A 19,101-nucleotide genomic window follows, 5' to 3' on the forward strand; every position below is an offset into this window, starting at 1 on the left:
GCCATGTCAGATTCGAGTGGCTGGACGAAGACGAGAGGACGAGCGACGGCAGCCATTGTTGTGGGTTGCATGTGTGTAGGGTTAGGGTTTAGTTTTTATAAAGTGGAGAAGATGAGGGGTAATTTTGTCATTTCACATCCACTTAACGGAGAAAACTATCGGACATCCACTCCAGGGACTATCCTAGTAGCAAACTGTCAAACCACAGGGAGCACCGGTGTAATTTCCAAAAGTTGGGGACTATAGGTGTTATTTTGCAAAACCACAAGGACTATCCGTGCATTTTACTCTAGTTTTTACGTACGTTTTTATTTTTTATTTTGTTGTGTAAAAGAATTTACGGTTGGTGTCGCACCTTGTTAAAAGAGGTCGAAATTTGTCATTCTTTTAAATCAATGGAGTTAAGTATATCAAGAGAGCCGGCCTTAAGAATTCGTATACCCTATTTGAGCTCGAAAAAACGTGCCCGTAAGCCTTAATGAAATTGGGTATTGAGCTCACTAAAAGTCTAAACCTAATGTCAAAGGGCTAATAACTAATCTAAACCATAAAAATAGTCTTGTAAGTGGGCCTATGTTGGTGTTTGTACGAGTATCACGTATTAATTTATTTTTGAGTAAACTTCCGTTTTGCTCCCTGTGGTTTGGTCATTTTAACGGTTTTGCCACAATCCTTTAAAAATAGTCAATTTAGTCCCTGATCTATGAAGCTTATCTCTATTTCACCCCCCGCCCCTAACGCCATCCAATTTAACTATTTAATCCTCGTCACATGCCTCTCACATGAGGGGCATTTTAGTCTCTTCCCATCCCAAATCTGAACCCGGATTTAACAGTTGAATTGGATGGCGTTAGGGGCGGGGAGTGAAATACAGATAAACGTCATAAATCAGGGAGTAAAATGACTATTTTTAAAAGATTGGGGCAAAACTGTTATAACGACCAAACCACAGGTAGCAAAACAGAAGTTTACTGTTTATTTTTTTACGTATACATATCGGATTTTTTTAAATAACGTGCTATTCGAAATATCGGGCCCTGGTTGGTGGTTCTCTCCACCCATGCATATCACCATTAGGTTTATAATCTAAACATATTTAAATGGTGGTGATTATTATCACTTTTATAGCAAGTTGACTAACGACATTTATAACTTTTATTTTAATTGCCAACTTGTGATATTCCCCCGCGTTTCGTGTCGGGGATTAAGTCGGTATCAATTTGGTTCGTTACAGTATCTGCACTCAATTTAGTAATTGAAAGAGAAAGCACTACATCGATCGAAAACAAAAAATCACATATTGATATGGTACCTATATATGTTGTTCAGTTGATATCTGTTCGGTTCGCTTGCATTTTATGTTTATTTTATTTCAACATTACGATATTTTTTTGATAACGGATATTCTGCCACTATCGTACCAAGCCCAATCGAAACCAATTGAACAACATTTGTATCGGTACCAATATTTTTTTTATTTTTAGTTTTTTTTGCTTTCAATAAACTGATACTGTATCGCTACCATATTATACCGAACATCATTAGTATACATTCCGTTTTATTGTATCCTGTTTGATAACAGGTACTTTGATTGTATCTTAAAAGTTATGTGAGAGAACAAAATATACTTAAATCAGTTAAAGTAATAAACCAATTGATGCGTGTCAGTGTGTATATGTTTTAGATGTATATTTTAAGCCCTTTTTACACTTTTAGCCAAATTTTAAATTTATAAAACACGATATTTACTAACACTAAACACACGTATGGGCAAGTGCACCCATCGTGGACGTAGTATAGTGTTGGTAAGATACCGAGGTCGTCCAAGGACACAAGAGCTTTTAGTACCGGTTTATCCTCAACGTCTAATCAAATCAAAATGTTAGAAAAGATTTGTAAACTAAGAAAATAAAACTAACTAAATGCTGAAAAGTAAAATAAAAATAAAAACAGATAGACAAGATGAATCACTTGGATCCGATTCGTGTATTAGTATAACCTTTGATTATTTTCGCACTTTTGCACTTGTTTAAGAGATTATCTTAGTTATTATAGTAGGCCCCTCTTTTGAAGGCGACGTTACCCTCAACCCAGTAGTTTGAGTCAGCAAGGATACAATCCTAAAGAGTCGGATTATTGAAAGATAATGAATTAAGTTATTAATGCAAATTATGGTAGGCCCCTCTTTTGGAGGTGACGTTATCCTCGACTAAGTAGTCTAAGTCAGCAGGGATACAGTCCTAAATAGCCGGGTTATAGTATTAATAGTAGTTAACTTATGAGGGGGTCAAAGAGTTTGGATCCCCGCCATCCAATACCTTTGGGTATTGAAGGAGATCCTACTAAATTTGACCCAGGTCCCTTGCAGGACCTCTAAACGCTGAACAAGGGCAACACCCTTACCAAACCATTCCCTTAACCCCCCGACCAGGTAGCCAACATACCTCCATATAGACCGTGGAGATATGAATGGTGAAAATCTTTTATTTTATATAGACAGTAAAATAATGCCAAGACACCACGGACAAACGATAAGGAAGAATCACCTTCAACATAAGCAACTAGTTATTAAAGTCATTAATACAAAACCAAATAAAAGGTGCAAAAGATGAAAAATAAAAAAGTATTATACTAAACACTTGTCTTCACCAAGTGATGTAAGAGACTTAGGCAAACATCGCCTTGATTGTCAAGAACTCTTACGATCAATCTTGGATCCCGAGACGACTCACACACTCTATGATGGACAATGGATGATGGTGGTGGATGATGGTATTATGGTGGTGGTGGATGGTGGATGAAGTGTGAGAGAGGTGGTGTGCCAAGGGATGAGTTGCAATGAAACCAAGCACTCCTATTTATAGGCTGAACAGAAGCCTGGGCACGGCCCCGTGTCCGCTGGGCACGACCCCGTGCCTGTCTGACAATCTCTCTCCTCATTAATTGTAATTCGCAGTTACAATTAATGCGCCTGCAGTACTTTCGCCACGCCCCCGTGTTCACTGGGCACGGCCCCGTGGTGGGCAATAGAAGCTTCTATAGGTTTGTCTTATCTGCTGCTTCTTGGGCACGGCCCCGTGCTTGCTGAGCACGGGGCGTGTTCAGTCTTCTGCCTTCTCTGTTTTGCTTGGGAGGATGCTGTCGAGGGGTCGGGCAATCCACTTATGTTCCTTTTCTTGTATTTATGTTAGATTTAGCTGTCTTTTTGCTTCTTTTGTTAATTTGAGCCCATTTAATCCTGAAAATACAAAAGGAAGACAAAAACACTCTTTTTCCAACATTAGTACTTAAAAAGGGTTAGTTTTATGCCTCATTTGATGTAATTTATATGTTGCATTTTACACACATCAAATATCCCCACTCTTAAATTTTTGCTTGTCCTCAAGCAAAACTCTTTAATACGTGGCTTACACTCCCAAATGGAATGGGTAGAAGAGAAGGTTTTGGCTTGTCATAGAGTGTCGAGAATCCAAGATCTTTATTGGGTTTTATTTTTATTTATTATTTATTTACAATCCTATTCGTTATGATTTATTTAGAACGTTTCATAAGAGAAATTACTTATTCGGGTATAACATGCCTTTTTAAAATTCCATTTATATACAAGTTCACATACCTCACGGGAGAAATCACTCACACTCGGCCGAAGGTGTCTTTTTTAGTGAATCACTCGAGAGCGGCATGGAACTTATTCCTACCATAGGCTTGACAAGCAATCAATCCTCCTCCTTTTTAACTTTTTACCTTTGTAAATATCAAGAGGACTTTTTGGGTAAAGGCTTGGGCTAAAGGTGGGTAGTTGGGTTAGTGGTTAGTAGAAAATGGCGAAAAGCGTAAAAAGCGTCGGTTTTCGTAAAACATTTTGTTTTGGTGACTTTTTATTCTTAATGAAGTATTTCTTCAAACAAGCTTTTGTTTTAGGAGCTTTGTTTGTTTATTTCTAACTTCATTGTAATTTTTTTTAGTCACAGGAAAACCGAGCTAGTTACTAAAATAAAGGGGTAAAAATAAAAGGGTTTTTTGGTGGGTAAAAAGGGTTTTGGGGTAAGAAATGAAAAAGGTTTAGGCTCAAAGGGGTTAACTAGGGATATTTTTGGGTAGGTAAAAAAATAAAAATAATGGTGTTGAAAGAAAAAGGGTTAGTCCTAATGCCTCCATCATATACTTACTTAGGTTTAAGTTGGTAAGGACCGGGAATGAATTGTCGTGGCAAGTTCTAGAGTCGTAAGAACCAAGCGGCTATTCACACAAGAAACGAAAAATGAGCATTTAGCGTAAAGATGTATATTTGTATGCTCAATAAAGGCTCAAAACTCACTTTTTGTGGGAATGAGTTTTTTATGTGATCAAATATATATAATCGAATTTTAACTAAGCTTGTCATGCCGTTTCATAATTTTCTTATGTTGGTTCTTTTTATCACGACGCTATCGGTTGTAAATTTGTAAAAATATAACCTTGTTAGTCTTAGAATTCCCAACTTAAACTTTAGACAAGTAAAAAAATGAAAATTTTTTGAAAAAATTTGGGGTGATTAGCGGTTCCAATAGAGTTTTGTGTAAGGCTTGTTATTAGGACTTGCAAAATTCAAGGTTTTAGCATCCCCACATACTTAAATTACACATTGTCCTCAATGTGTCCCAAAAATAAATTTTTAGGTTGATTGAATGTGTAACATGGAGTTAAAAGCAAAAATTTATGTTACTGGCGGTCTGGACACGGCCCCATGGTGACCGGGCACGGCCCCGTGTTCAGGTGCCAGTAACGATAATTAAAGAAAAGAAACAGAAGCCTGGACACGGGGGCGTGTCCGGTGAACACGGCCCGTGTCCAGTTACCTGAACTGGGCATTTTTCTGCAGGGTGTTCAGCACGGGACCGTGTTGGCTGGGCATGACCCGTTGATGATCTCCTCCCTTGTCGGTTATTTCTTGAAGATGTTCCGCTTGTTCTGCTTGTCATTTCTGGGAAATAAACCGAAGAAAGCTAAATTTTTATGAAACAGAACCTCGGACACGGCCCCGTGCTCGCTGAGCACGGCCCCGTGTCCACTTGTCTGCAGGATTTTAGGCTAAGGAGTCCTGGAGTTTTAAATTATTTTTATGGTTTTCGGCTGGGTTTTAAGCACAGATAATTTAAAACAGAGTTATACAACTAACTTTAAACAAGATTCCTTAGCCAATAATCTTACAAACTTCTCATTAAAGGTTGGAATCATGGAGTTCCCAAGCTTTCATGGAGGAAATGTTTGAAAAAATTTGAAAGAAGAGGTAATGAAGAAAAGTGGAAGGGACAAGATGGTTCTTGGGAACCTTCTTTTAGAACTTACCTAGGATGGTATAAGTGAAGATCTCAGGAATCTCTGTCTTTTGAAGTGGTAAAAAATGAGCAGGAATCAGGCTGCATTTAAAGAAAACGACAGCGCACTGGACACGGCCCCGTGTTGGTTGGACACGGCCACGTGTGCAGATGAAATCCTGACACATTTTGTCCGTATTCTGACAAAATCAGCAGAGAATCTTTTAGGTGAGCACGGGGGCGTGTTGACCTGGACATGGCCCCGTGTCTGGAAGCTGTCTTATGGAGTTTCTTTAATTCTAAGGAACTTATTGATATCGGGTGGTTCCTTACTGGTTGGAACAACCCCAAAGTGCCTAAGATACCTTAATTGTCCTAGACTAAGGCGAGAACGCAAGAGGTTGTCGGTGAGGGTAATTCCTATTTTTATTCTAGGTGGACAAGTCCAACCCTTTCCCGGGCTCTCGTTAAAGAAAGTATATGCCGAATCGCTCAGGTCTATGTATGCACCAAACGAAGTCGATGGAGAGTCCTTCACGGCACAATCGGCACAGGGACGACTATCGTCCAAGTCTTTGCTAGGTATGAAGGTATTTTTGGGAGCAGCGAGGTTGTTGGAATGCGATCCCAACATTTCTTCATGGTCATTGTCTTGGGATGGATTAATGAAATCCTTCCTAAGCTCTTTTAACCAATTTAAAATTAGATTTTCTAGTTGAAATAACTCGTCAAGGAGCATTTCTCCTAGAATATCTGGCTGGGCGCATTCGAGGGAGAGATGTGATTATTTTTACTTTCGCCCCTCTTAAGGTTATAGGGAGACGTTGGGTCTATATAGTGGGGCTTATAATTTAGAAAGTAACATTCTAATTCTTTATGTTCGCCTCCACATAATTAACACCACGTACCATAAGAGTGCCGAAAGTAAAAAGAATTACCATCACTCATGTTTGTGTCAGAAATTACCAACCGTCGGGATCTAACGGTTCTGTTTTCAGTAAGTGAATTTTGGGCACGGGGGCGTGTTGAGTGAGCACGGCCCCGTGTTCAGCTTACTGTCTGACTTAAAACAAGATTGCCAGTTCCAATGATTGAGCACGGGGGCGTGTTCAGCAGGCACGACCCGTGCTGAGCTCTGCAGAAGCTGAAAAACTATGAAAATCCTAAAAAATTAAAAAAGAAAAATAAAAATATGATTAGGCCGTTGATTCCTAACTTTCTTAAAATCCTTGTGTCTCCGGCAACGGCGCCAAAAACTTGATGCGTGTCAGTGTGTATATGTTTTAGATGTATATTTTAAGCCCTTTTTACACTTTTAGCCAAGTTTTAAATTTATAAAACACGATATTTACTAACACTAAACACACATATGGGCAAGTGCACCCATCGTGGACGTAGTATAGTGTTGGTAAGATACCGAGGTCGTCCAAGGACACAAGAGCTTTTAGTACCGGTTTATCCTCAACGTCTAATCAAATCAAAATATTAGAAAAGATTTTTAAACTAAGAAAATAAAACTAACTAAATGCTGAAAAGTAAAACAAAAATAAAAACAGATAGACAAGATGAATCACTTGGATCCGACTCGTGTATTAGTATAACCTTTGATTATTTTCGCACTTTTGCACTTGTTTAAGAGATTATCTTAGTTATTGTAGCAGGCCCCTCTTTTGAAGGCGACGTTACCCTCAACCCAGTAGTTTGAGTCGGCAAGGATACAATCCTAAATGGTCGGATTATTGAAAGATGATGAATTAAGTTATTAATGCAAATTATGGTAGGCCCTTCTTTTGGAATTGACGTTACCCTCGACTAAGTAGTCTGAGTCAGCAGGGATACAGTCCTAAATAGCCGGGTTATAGTATTAATAGTAGTTAACTTATGAGGGGGTCAAAGAGTTTGGATCCCCGCCAACCAATACCTTTGGGTATTGAAGGAGATCCTACTAAATTTGACCCAGGTCCCTTGCAGGACCTCTAAACGCTGAACAAGGGCAAGACCCTTACCAAACCGTTCCCTTAACCCCCGACCAGGTAGCCAACATACCTCCATATAAACCGTGGAGATATGAATGGTGAAAATCTTTTATTTTATATAGACATTAAAATAATGCCAAGACACCACGAACATGTCACACCCCAACCGATGGCGGAAACATCGGGATGAGACGAACAAATTGCTCAAAACAACATAACACTAAATGTGACAATAATTTATTTAATTCATTTCATAAACTCTAAATAGAAATACATAGTTCCAAACAATACAACATATTGTTCAACAATAATTCAAATGTTATGTAGGTTTCTAGAGTTCATCCTAGCTTGATTCTTGAACCTTGTACTTTCAACCTGCAATATGTATTAAAATAATGTCAACAAAAACATGTTGGCGAGTACACAAGTTTTCATACATAGCATAGTACGTGTTTAAAATGTTGCTCATATCTAAATGTGAAATACAATATCATGTTAACAGTATATACTCGAAACGATGTTACTCTATGTGTCCAAACCAAAGTTTAACGCAATTAAAGTGTCCAACCCAAAGTCTATAGGGTGGTTTTAACATAGTTTGACCTAACAATACTCGTTCATAGAACGAGAGGGGCGTTTCTCAACCTATAGCGCTACCATTGTTAGGGGAGGCTTGCAAAGTTAATGAACACATAGTCATGAGTGTTTACAATAGCATAACATGTCAAACATGATTAAAATGTATCACATAGAGTAAGGATAGAGTGTGCATAAAATGTTTGATGTGATTGTGATGTTTGATATAGAATACATATTGCACCCAAAAGTGGAAAATAGAAAATGGGTCATGTATACTCACATTGATTGCGTTGCGTTTCTTGGTAAGGAATAAGAACAAGAGTTTGTCCAAAAGAATTGTAAACGAGCGCAAGAGATTTAGCCTTTGATTGCGTTGCGTTTTTCTTGTAATGACGCACGAGTAAGATTGGAAAATCCAAGAGGACGTACACGATGGTTATCCTAGAGATTTGAAATAACATATAACGATCCGTTAATATTGTATAAGAATTATGATAATTTGTTAACTATTATTTAAATTATATTTTAAGTTTAATGATTTTAAAACTGATTTAATATTTGATAATAAAATACATAACTTTCACCACCTTTACTTATCAAAGTCATCTTCTTTATTAGAAAAAAAAAAACCATATGAACTGTTATATAATTTTCACTTATCTATTCATCTGAAGGATTTATGACATCTGACTTTATTGTATTAATACAGGGGATTAAACGAGAAAACGGAATGGCTAAGAAGTATACCGAACACAGTGGTCGAGAACACTCCGTCGTGAACTCCGACGTCCTCTTCGTCTCCGGTGAGCTTCAACTTCCGGCGAGTTCTTTGCCTTCCAACGCCGCGAGTTCTTCTGCAGCGACGTCTCATAGCTTCGGCAAGACTCCGGCGACTTTCAAGTGATTCGAAGAGAGTGCGAGAGGTCCGAACGAAGTCCGTATATCTCCGGTTTGCGAAAGGGGGGTTGTCAAAAATAAAATGGACTCCTTTGGCCAGTATAAGCGATGGTATATATAGATGGTTACAGGAAAGTATCGAGGCATGATTTTTGGCTAAGTCCTTGCTTGGTAATCAAAAATGGAAAACGCGTATACGGGATCCAATCCCGGTAGTTCAGCGACGTCTAGAAGGAAGTCATGACTGTCTTTTGGCGGCATTTTCTTATTCAAGGGAATGTGTTTTGGAAGATGTCTAGGTTCATGATTTGCTTAAGAATGGAACGCGGAATACGTTATAAATCTCCGAGAAATCAGCGAAGAAAAGAAAGGAAACAGATGCTTGTTTGTCGTTGATCATTATGGGCGGTCATGCGTTTAAAGGAAAAGAGGAAATTTATAAATTTGCCGAAACGAAACTGTTGTATTTACGAAAACGGAAACGCGGAGCATTTTCAATCATCGATATTATGTTCAATCAAATAAAAAAAAACATAGTTTTCCATTTGCTGTTAATGATTTTGTCGACAAATTATATGAAACAACAGAATTCTATTTTCCTTTTTGGTATAGTTCGAAAGTTCCCAATTTCGGAAAAAGGAAGGTTGTGTGCATAAGGTTTTTGGATCAATAATATATCCAGGTTCATTATAATTTAGATATGGAAGCCACATATCATTGAAAATTGATTCTCAAAAAAAAAAAAAAAAAAAAAAAGAAAGAAAAAGAAACAAAAGGTGCTGTATGTGTGTTTGGGCGGCAAGAGATAAAAGGAAATTGAATTATAACTCAAAAAAATAAGCATATTGTTATTATTATTTTGATATTAGATAATATGGAGGTGGGGATGTTAATTAACTAAATAAAATAAATAACTATTATCGGTTATTTAATTCGCTTGGAACTCATTATAACCTATCAAACTAACTAGGTTAGTTTATAAATTAATTGAATTAATCAAATAAATAATTAAATAACTATAACGATAATCAAATAAAAATCTTCCAACGATTATTTATTTTGCGAAAAATTTCCGAGGTTTAAAGTTTAGGATCTGTATTTTAAAACGGGTCGGACTTTAAAACGGGTCGATTTTGACGGATGTTACAGAACAAACGATAAGGAAGAATCACCTTCAACATAAGCAACTAGTTATTAAAGTCATTAATACAAAACCAAATAAAAAGTGCAAAAGATTAAAAATAAAAAGTATTATACTAAACACTTGTCTTCACCAAGTGATGTAAGAGACTTAGGCAAACATGGCCTTGATTGTCAAAAACTCTTACGATCAATCTTGGATCCCGAAACGACTCACACACTCTATGATGGACAATGGATGATGGTGGTGGATGATGGTATTATGGTGGTGGTGGATGGTGGATGAAGTGTGAGAGAGGTGGTGTGCCAAGGGATGAGTTGCAATGAAACCAAGCACTCTTATTTATAGGCTGAACAGAAGCCTGGGCACGACCCCGTGCCTGTCTGACAATCTCTCTCCTCATTAATTGTAATTCGCAATTACAATTAATGCGCCTGCAGTACTTTCGCCACGCCCCCGTGGTTTTGTCTTATCTGCTGCTTCTTGGGCACGGCCCCGTGCTCGCTGAGCACGGGGCGTGTTCAGTCTTCTGCCTTCTCTGTTGAGGGGTCGGGCAATCCACTTATGTTCCTTTTCTTGTATTTATGTTAGATTTAGTTGTCTTTTTGCTTCTTTTGTTAATTTGAGCTCATTTAATCCTGAAAATACAAAAGGAAGACAAAAACACTCTTTTTCCAACATTAGTACTTAAAAGGGTTAGTTTTATGCCTCATTTGATGTAATTTATATGTTGCATTTTATACACATCACCAATAAAATAATAAAACCTTAGAAAAAACAATATTGAAAAAAATCAAAAACAATCGTTCCCCTCTTTTTATTTCAACATTACGATTTATATTTTTTAAACGGATATTGTGTCTCTATCGTACCAAATTCATTCAAAACTAATTGAATAACATCTGTATCCGTATCAACATTTATTTTTAGTGTTTTTTTTGCTTTTGATGAATTAATATCGTATCGCTACCATACCGTACTGAACAACATCAATACCAGTATACATTCATTTTTATGATTTCTTGTTTGATAACTGGTACTTAGATCATATTTTAAAAATTATATAAAATATATGTTTAAATTATTTAAACTAATAAAACAATATAATAATAAAAACCTAGAAAAGAAACAATATTAAAAATCACAAAACACTGTTCATGGCCTCTTTAATATTAAAAAATCACAAAACACTGTTCATGTCCTCTTTCTATTAATATATATAATAATTGTAAGTAAAATTGCACTTAGCAACGAAAGTGTTGCTATGAGTGTCATTGTTCACGTTGCGGGTATTTTATATATATTTTATATATATTAACATGAATAGTATTTTTAATTTTAAAATAATATTTTTAATATTTTATATATATTGTTTACGAACTACCATGAAAAGTATTTTTAATTTTAAAATAATATGTAGTTTTTTAATATTTTATTATATCAATATATTATTTTATATAATTACTTTTAACTTTTAATATATTTTCCGTTTTTCCTTTTATTATTATATTTACTTTTAGCTTTTAACGTATTTTATTTTTTTCTTTTCTAAAACCATGTTTCCTTAATCATTTCTTTTTGTTTTAATAATTCTTTTCTCTTTTTTTTTTATAATTCAATTTTGCTTTCTCAATTACATAGTTTTGTTTAATTTTTACCCTTGATCAGTATAAGTTTTATTAAAAACGAATTTATATTCCAAAAATGTATTTATTTGGTATCGTAATATGGTACGATGATATCATCTAAACCAATTCTAACGCTTAGACTTTCTAAACAACATGCTACATTTTCAAATAACATTTGTTTTACATTATTATTTGCTTCGTTTCGCGGCAACTCGCGACGTAAAAAAGAACCTAGTAAATTATATATATATATATATATATATATATATATATATATATATATATATATATATATATATATATATATATGTATATATGGAACCCATTAAGTCTAACCAACTTTTAGGATAATCTTAGCCATCTGAACTCATCAACTTTTAATCCTAGCCGTCTAAACTAAGAAAACTAACTGTAATATTGGCAGTTCACGTAGGTTAGATACCCTCAATCCTAAAATTAGGCAGTTTTAAGAGGTTACCTACTTTATCTCCTAAAATCATGGTACCCTTCAAAAACCACCCACAAAAACCACCCACGATCTGTAAATCTGCAAACAACTGCTTTTACGTTTTACTTATATGTCACTCTTCAATCCCCTTTGGAACGCGACGGGCCAACATTGATGTCTCTCCGACGATAGCCCAAACCCTAATTGACCATTCGATCAGTGGTCGATCTATGAGATCTAGGGTTTCTACGGCGAGTTCAAGGTAAGGGAATTCTTAGCATGCGCGTGTCTATTTACATACAACTGAACTTTGTGATCTATTTCTTTTGCAGGTGTTGTTAACTTCGATGTTTTCACTATGTCTGGTCGGAATCATCAAGCAACCTCATCCGGAAGGAAGAAATAGTCATCGCCGGACTCGGCTATGTACCACACTCTCCCTGCATAGGTAACTTTTCTAATTTCGTTATTACTGAAAAGAGATTAATCATCTGTTTTATTTGTTTTGTTTTAAGATTGGGGGTTCCATCGTTAGGGTTTGTTTAAGATGATTTGGTGATGATCTTGTGCCATCACATGGTAAACTTTACTAACCCTAATTTGTTTTTTTTAACCCTAATTTGCAATTTGATGTAATTTGATTTTTATTGAATTTAATTTGATTTATTATTACTGTTTGTTTTGTTTTAGGAGGTTATTCCTATTTTGAATTGGGAGACAGAAACATTCTGTAAACCGGTTTTAGATGTTTTGATATTTGCAACAATGGCATTGTTCCCCACCATATTTCTATTATCTACGCCGTTGGTGTGGGTGGCTGGAATTTGCTTTGGTTACGGTTTCAAGTTTGTGTTGATTATTGGTGGAGTCACTATTGGTGTCTCACTACCTTATTTCTTGGGGTCCCACTTTTACTTTAAAATTCAAGTGAGTGTTCTTGTACTCTTTGATTTTGGGTCGTAAATGTTGGTGATTTTAGTGTTACCAACATATTTTAGTGTAATCGAATTTGCATATGAAACTGAAGAAATTCAAGTTAAGCTGTAATACGAGTTAGGAGGTGTAGAGTATGCATTTGTAATCTTGTGTAAACTTAATTGAATTTGGTTTTTAAAGGTGTTGCTATTGGAGGAATGTGTGAACCAGGCCATGTTGCTGTTCCATGCATATCATTGTGGAAAGTAGAAGCTATTTTTGAGATTGAGAAACAAGAGAAAGAGCTTGATGGTTATGGATGCGGAAAGGTAAGCCGTTGATTTGGGATATAAACCATTCTATTTCTTTCTGATTAGTAGCACTGATGGCAATCATCTTTTCTTTGGGGTTTATCTGATATCACCGACTGATGGAGGAACACTAATGGACTAATATGGTGGTAAAATAGTTATGGTATATAGGTTAACTTTCTTACCCATGGGCTGCTGATAGTTCTCTTTTGGCACTACTTAGCATGTGTGCTTTTCTTGGAGTTGCATCCATGTATGAACAACATGATAGCAAGGTAATAACTGCTCTCCTTAGAAAACATGTATCGTGGCTTGATTCCGATTATGTTTTGTGTTCAAGTCTAATGGGGCAAATGGTTCAAATCAAAATAGTTAAAAACAAAACGGGTCAAGATCGCTCAATGTGTACACTTATTGCATAAACCATTCGAATTCAACATATAGATATCTTTTATGTTATGCATTTAACAATCATACTACAGGGAGAATCGTTGTTGGATCTTATGGTGAAATTGTGTAAAAAAACTGTCGGAGTTGCTCCAAATCGCTTACTTGCAATGGTGTTATAAGTTGTGATTGATAATGGTTTCACAAAGAGAACCAGTAGCCGTGATAAGGCAATGAGGCTGAATGAGCCGGCAACTGATTAGGAGAATCAAAGAAAAAGTGATTGTGATAAGGACAAGAGGGTGATCACTGATGAAGAGGATCTTTCTGGAACCACTGAGAATACAAATCCACCAGGAAGTAAACTTTTTTATATGCAATGTGCGAACAACTATTTTTTTTAAAGTAACTATTTTTTATCAACTCATGCTGTTTATGGAGATTAATTTTGTATATTGTAACCTAATCTTAAATTTGCTGAACAGGACATAAGTGTTGCTGACTCGTGGTTTGAATTACCATCCGTTGTTCATATGATGGCTATGATGACATTAATGGAGGCAAAGTCAAAACTGATTCCGGATCAAACTGTTCCTAGCGAAACAGTTGAATCTACAGGTGTTATACTGTCATATCTCACATTAAATTAATTAAATATCCACTGATCTGTTAATTTTTTAATTGCAGATGACATTGGGTCGGCGGTTGACTTATTGGTGAAGGCAGCTGGGTACCTGCAATTCTGTCTTCGCGAAATTCTTGTCCAAATTCCACCTTATATGAAGTATGTTAATATTTTTGATGAACCATAAATCCTGTTGGTGGACCGAATTATTTAATTTTGTATCGAACTTTATTATTAGGATGAAGCTGCCTGTAGATTTGCAGGAGAATGTACTCGAGGCTACTTACATTCAGGCACTAGGACAGGTATGTATGTTTGTTGTTGGAATCTTGTAGTGAATAGCGTATTATTCACTTATCGTATACCGATAAATTAAGTAAATGGCGTTCAGGATTCCTTTAGACATAATAACATGAAATGGGTTGACAGGGTCAAACGGGTCAAAAGTCACCCAAAGTGTTCTCACATGTTTTAAAAGTTATAATCACTCTAAAGAATAATATAATTTTATCTAATACATTAATTATTTATACAGTTCAAACAAAATGTAAAGTGTTGGTGGGTCGAGTTGCCGTAAATAGTTACCCATTTTGACCCGTTACCCCTGTCGTTTTGACACCTCTAAGTCTCTAACTTGCTCTATCATGGTAATAACTCATCATCAGTATATTTGAAACATGCTCATACCATATCGGATGACTTTCAGGGAACAGAAATGCAGCTTGCTTCCTCAGTCGGGTGTAAAAACGCCACTTTATCTGTTAAAAGAAGACTAGCATGCGAGCAATTAAGTTATTTCAGTCAGGTACTTACTTTACCTTTTCCCACCATTAACAACATCTAAATCTTCTCAGCCAACGCTTAACCCCCCCCCCCCCATGCAGCCTCACTATTGCTTGTCAACGTGTGACAACTTAACGGATACGAAAAGAAACATATTTCGTTTATCAAATGGAAGTTTCTTGAAGCAAAGGTTTGCATTGCTAAATTTATTTTATTCATATAATCATTTCGTATGCCAACATGTTTAAACCCGAGCCGTTGTTTGACACATGTAATCAGGCTGCAGCATACTATTACCATTGTTTGATCACCGACAAGGGTACTGAACCATCCCGCCACATCAATACAGTGTGTTGTTTTCTTGCGGCTGAAGAAATACTAACATAGAGCAAGAAGGCATGTTTAAACTTTTGCTTAACAGCTTCCATAACAAGGTTAGAGTCATAAAAACTCTCTTTTTTTGCATGAAGTAATTAATATGTTATTTATAAGTTTTAGTCTAATTTTTTTTTTTTACTTTGGTGATTATATGAAAGGCTCCCACTGCATGGGGTGCAATGAAGCATTTGAATAAGAAAATTCCTGAAACCGCAGCTAAAAAGTCCCAAATGTACGCCTACCTTTTAGAGGAAGAAAAGTAAGCGATGAAAATCATTTCGGTTGGTGATAGTTTTGATCCATTTACTTATGATTGTGTGGGATGAGTGCAATTAGGGATGAGCGTGGTACTGGTATCATACCGAACCGGTACCGATACCGAAAATACCGGTACCAAAATTAGTCAAAACTGGGTACCAGTACCAAAAATGTTTGGTACGGTACCGGTCCCGAAAATGGCAAAAAGTGGGTACCGGTACCAAATGCTCATCCTGTGCAATTGAAAGTGCTATCTTCTTGCATATATAATTTAACTTGAATAGTTGTTTGCAGGCGAGATGATTGTTGGTCCCATAAAAGCCTTATATATGGACGAAATACATGAAGGCAATAGGTTGTTCATCCAAAGAAAAACATGCATTTTTTTTGAAATGAAAAGGTTAGTAGTGTATGCTATATTGAGTTATCTTATAATCCCTTACAGTTTTGATGAAACCTGAAGTGGAGATTTATATATCTTTTTTAGTAAGGTTGATAATTGTACTAACTATATGCATATAGAATGTGTCAAAGTGTAGACATAATATGATGCATTTATATATACAAATTTGAATCCATGTAATTTAGCAACACAATAACTGGTGTTAGTTTTAGCAGCCATAATTTCTTTAGCAACCCCTTTCATAACCTGAATATCGAATAACCGAACTTATTTGAGTTGGTACTCGGTTGAAGTGTCGAGCCACCAAAACCTGACTAACCCGAAACACCGATTAAAAATACCTGATAAACACCCCTAACTTTATGTATTGAATATAATATATTTTTGGAACTCCTATAAATAATCTTGATGTTTAACTATTGGTATTAACTTAGTCTCGATGGTTTGCAGATTTACATCTTTTGTCAAGTAGGTTCTTTGTAGGAGGAAGAATTCTTTGGGTGGGTCGTGGGTCCCATGGTGTGACTATGCCAACAACATACATTCTAGATTCATATATGTTAAATTTGCCCACCTTTTACTTTTGCATTTAAATGACGTCATCTCATGTTTTAGTACTCTATCAGCTTTATTCTCTATCATTTTGTGGTTGTATAAACCGTTGACATTTGTTTTGCATTTATAAATTAAAGAGTGGTGCTTTTATTTGTAATGTTTAAATTTGTATACACTTAATATAGATTAGCTTTGTTTGTTACGTTGTTCAACGTAACCCGTCCACCGGACGGGTATTAAACTAGTTATTATTGGCTAATGAATTATAATTTGAATTATTAAAATTCAATTTACCTTTTAAAATGAGATGATTTAGTTAGTTATTGGTAAACAGTTTTAAAGATGTCGTCATACACAGTGTTTAATTGAAAACTGTAAAAATTTCAATAACCACTAACTTTAAATTATAATGTAATGACAGCTCAATATATAATCAACAAAGTGGTCTTCGTAGTCGTGATTAACTTACTCAATTATCCCATTTTAAAACATGATTAGCATATGTTACTATTCAATTATTCTGTAGCATAATCCCCTACCTAACTTAACCCATTTTATAATCTTTCTTTCTTTTTTTATTATATTAGAAACGTAAATTATATAAATAATTCTATGCATGTGGTTTAGGTATTTTATCATATCATCAGTTATAGATATTATTTACGAATATGAAACTTAATTTTATTGTATGCTTCACTTTTATCCCCTATGTAAGTAAAAAACAAGCCATTCTTTACTTTTTATTTCTTATATTTTTCAGTTATTGAGTTTGCAATGTCAGTTAGTTTAAAAAAATAATAACAATAATAATGTTTCTTTAATAGTTTCTCATTAAAACCCGTCCTCAAAGGCACCACCCTACTTAATTCTCTAACCACCATCTATTTTTTTTTTTTTTTTGAACGCAAATGTTATATGGTATTCCTAAATTACACTAAATTTTAGTCCATGCCAGGAATTTAACCCTGATCACTATCAAAAAGACACAAAGCCTCTACCACCCTACCAAAGTGGTGATGGCCACCATCTATTTTTTTAAAACTAAAGAAGCAACTCATGGAATCCAAATTAAAATCCACCCATAGATACCGTCATTAACCGCCACTAAGAGCATCAACAATGGAAGATTTTAGGAACCAAGGACCACCTATGTGGAATATAAAAAAATGAGTAGTTTGGCAAGATGATGTGGCATAGGTTGATATAACCCGTTGCATTGTTGATGCTACAAGGCAGGACTGTCACAAACTATCAAAATACTATCACAAAACTCTTTGATCTTTTATGTTTTTTATACTCTTATATTTTCTTTTTTTATTCGTCGGCCTCAAATGGAACATAAGGAAACTCCATAAAAAAGAACAAATAAACCATCGTCAAGCACCAAAATCTTGTTGTTTTTTATATCTATAACTATTGTGAAAGAGGAAGGAGAGAATGAGGCAATTCGTATTGTTTTTAATTAAAAAACAATGTTATAAATCTCTTGATGTTTGTAAGGCATTTACTAGGTCTTAACAAACACACACATTCCCCTACTAACGTGTAATCTTTGCAATTATATTCGCAATTATATAATTATACATATTTCGCTAATGTGGGGTTAGCCCACTTGGTAAAGTCACTTATCTCTTAGAGGTGAGGTCCAAGGGTTCAAATCTGGGTAAAAGGGGATTGTTTTGTATTATTTGATGTAAAATAAAGTAAAGTGACATTTGCCCTTTTAAAAATATATAACTAAATATTTCAGTCTTCGAAGATCCACCAGTAAAACCAAATATTGAAAACTAAGGGTATGTTTGGCAAAAGTAGCTGGTGGCTAGTGGCCGGAAGTTGGTAGCTGTAGCTTTTTAGATATATTTAGTGTTTGGCAGAGTAGCTTATAAAATGACCAAAATAGACATAACTAAAAATTTAAAAAGTTTGTGCATTAAAAAATTCATTATCTTTAGAGGTTAAAATAGTCATTTTTTCCTCTAAAAGCTTGTAGCTCATTCTAAACGCTACTAGTGGGAGCGTTCAACCAAAAGCTTCAAGCTCCTAACCTAAATGCTTCAAGCTCCTTTAACCAAACAAAACTTTTTATTGAATATGAGTTTTTTTTAAAAGCTTAAATTAAGCTAGAAGTTTATAAAAGCTTTATGCTAAACATATCCTAAAATTAATAGAAATGACGTCCATTTAGATTGATAATTAGAAGTGTAATTTGATAAAATTCATGATTTACATTTTTACGATTAGAAATAGAATCAAATAAAAGTCGAATAAAACAATGGATAGTTTTTAAGGTCAAAATCGCACCCCCCATGTTAAGGAAATTGGGTTCGAGAGTTTAGGAAATCACTTAGGCTTTTTAGTAAGACAATTTTGTCCATATCTTTTTTTTTTTTTTTTTTTTTTTTTTTTTTTGGGTTCGAGAATTGAGGAAATCACTTAGGCTTTTTAGTTAAGACAATTTTGTCCACATCTTTTTTCAATTGTAAATTTGAATCATTGACGGATTACTGGAGTATCATCGTG

General features: G+C 35.3%; 1 pseudogene; it reads left to right on the forward strand.

The window, feature by feature from the left end:
* Nucleotides 1-12,731: 12,731 nt before the first annotated feature.
* LOC110928382 lies at nucleotides 12,732-16,008 on the forward strand (annotated as a pseudogene).
* The last annotated feature ends 3,093 nt before the right edge of the window (nucleotides 16,009-19,101 follow it).

Source organism: Helianthus annuus, chromosome 3, assembly GCF_002127325.2.
Source record: "Helianthus annuus cultivar XRQ/B chromosome 3, HanXRQr2.0-SUNRISE, whole genome shotgun sequence".
NCBI lineage: Eukaryota > Viridiplantae > Streptophyta > Magnoliopsida > Asterales > Asteraceae > Helianthus > Helianthus annuus.